Source organism: Lucilia cuprina, chromosome 2 (assembly GCF_022045245.1).
Source record: "Lucilia cuprina isolate Lc7/37 chromosome 2, ASM2204524v1, whole genome shotgun sequence".
Classification (NCBI taxonomy): Eukaryota; Metazoa; Arthropoda; class Insecta; order Diptera; family Calliphoridae; genus Lucilia; species Lucilia cuprina.
The window spans coordinates 64,774,592-64,777,233 of record NC_060950.1 but is presented as its reverse complement, the minus strand read 5'-3'; the positions used below and the strand labels follow the sequence as shown (position 1 = coordinate 64,777,233).

Here is a 2,642-nt window from a genome sequence, read left to right as displayed (position 1 = left end):
TAGAACTGAACTAGAACTGAACTAGAACTGAACTAGAACTGAACTAGAACTGAACTAGAACTGAACTAAAACTGAACTAGAACTGAACTAGAACTAAACTAGAACTGAGTAGAACTGAATTTGAACTGAACTAGAACTGAAGTAGAACTAAACTAGAACTGAATTTGAACTGAACTAGAACTGAACTAGAACTGAACTAGAACTTAACTAGAACTGAACTAGAACTAAACTGGAACTGAAGTAAAACTGAACTAGAACTGAACTAGAACTGAACTTGAACTGAAATAGAACTAAACTAAAACTGAACTAGAACAGAACTGAGCTAGAACTAAACTAGAAACAACATAGAACTGAACTAATTATATTATTAGTTCAATGCTGTTGAAATTTATTAATTTTTCTAAACATTACTTTTTTATTTACTTGCAGTTTTCTTCAAATGACTAAAGGTAAGTTCATTGATCTAAATTTAGCTAATTGTCCAAAAAATCCATTATTGTCCCAATGTACCACACTTTCCCTTTTTATATTTGCAATATATTTGTAAAGGATTTTCTTAGTTGTTTCCACATTTTCATTACATAATTTCTAAGGTGTTTAATAGAGTCATTAGTTAGTAAATTACACTTACCTCATCTTTACAATCGACATGAACCTTTCCACTATCCAAAACGCGTCTCAATGTAATATCGTCTCCCCTTAAAGCCGCCAAATGTAATAAAACATCTGAAGGAGTCTCTTTCTAAAATCAAAAGAAGAGAAAAAACAAATAAATAATAAAAAAATATATTTCTATTTTTTTTTTTAATTAAACACTTTCATTTGTTTAACTAACAACTTTATAACAAGAAACGAATTGAATTGTAATGAACAAAACAAAAACCAATTGAATATTTTGTGTAATTTTTGTTTTGTTTTTTAAAGGTAACATAAAACAACCTGTTGCATGCCACCACAGCCAACACAAATTGCAACATAAATATTGAAAATATTAAATGTCAAAAAATAAAAGAAAAAATCGTATGCACAAAAATTAACTGAAATCTTAAAGAAGAAAAAAAACATTCAAACACATTCAAAATGTTAAATTAGCGCGGAAATATTAATCGTCATTCATACTTGTTGTATTACATGTACATACGTATTTATGAGAACATTGTTGTTGTTGTCAAACAGATTCGTTAAGCTTGGGAATCTACACAAGTGCACCTGATGCCACCAGCACCATTACCGCCACCAACAACCTACTACAACTAACATCAGAAGCTTAAAAATGAAAATACGACACACAACAACAAATCAAACCCACACTGTTGTTGTTTTTACTATATAATTTAGCTCGTTTCGCTTGATTCACTATTTTCCCATAGTTTATCCGAAAAAAAACACAAGACAGACTTAAAATTTGCTCTAAGTAATTTAAAATAGAAATATGAAGCTTCCTTTTATGTTTTTACAAAAAAACAATACATCGACAACAAATTGGTTTTATAAAACTCTTATTAAATGGGCTCTGGGCGAATTCATAACACCTTACTTTTTATAAGACATTAAAATTTAATTAAAACTTAGGAACTACAGCAGAATTACAACAAAAGTATGTACTACAGAATTACAACACAACTACAACAGAACTAGAACAGAGCAGCAGAATTAGAGCAGAACTAGAAGAGAACTAGAAGAGAACTAGAAGAGAACTAGAAAAGAACTAGAACAGAACTAGAACAGAACTAGAACAGAACTAGAACAGAACTAGAACAGAACTAGAACAGAACTAGAACAGAACTAGAACAGAACTAGAACAGAACTAGAACAGAACTAGAACAGAACTAGAACAGAACTAGAACAGAACTAGAACAGAACTAGAACAGAACTAGAACAGAACTAGAACAGAACTAGAACAGAACTAGAACAGAACTAGAACAGAACTAGAACAGAACTAGAACAGAACTAGAACAGAACTAGAACAGAACTAAAACAGAACTAGAACAGAACAAGAACAAGACTAGAACAGAACAGCAGAATTGGAGCAGAACTATAACAGAACTAAAACATAACTAGAGAAGAACTGGAACAGAACTAGAACAAAACTAGTGCAGAACTAGAACAGAACAGCAGAAATTAGGGCAGAACTATAACAGAACTAAAACATAACTAGAGAAGAACAAGAAAAGAACTAGAACAGAACTAGAACAGAACTAGAACAGAACTAGAACAGAACTAGAGCAGAACTAGAACAGAACTAGAACAGAACTAGAACAGAACTAGAACAGAACTAGAACAGAACTAGAACAGAACTAGAACAGAACTAGAACAGAACTAGAACAGAACTAGAACAGAACTAGAACAGAACTAGAACAGAACTAGAACAGAACTAGAACAGAACTAGAACAGAACTAGAACAGAACTAGAACAGAACTAGAACAGAACTAGAACAGAACTAGAACAGAACTAGAACAGAACTAGAACAGAACTAGAACAGAACTAGGACAGAACAGCAGAATTAGAGCAGAACTATAACAGAACTAAAACATAACTAGAGAAGAACTAGAACAGAACTAGAACAGAACTAGAACAGAACTAGAACAGAACTAGAACAGAACTAGAACAGAACTAGAACAGAACTAGAACAGAACTAGAAC

At 31.8% G+C, this 2,642-nt stretch overlaps 1 protein-coding gene across 1 annotated transcript in view; it reads left to right on the top strand.

Annotated features, from left to right (window-relative positions):
- LOC111685944 (ankyrin repeat domain-containing protein 29) overlaps positions 1-2,642 on the top strand; it is a 12,904-nt gene that overhangs the window by 6,772 nt on the left and 3,490 nt on the right. The gene's annotated exons all lie outside the window — the stretch shown is intronic.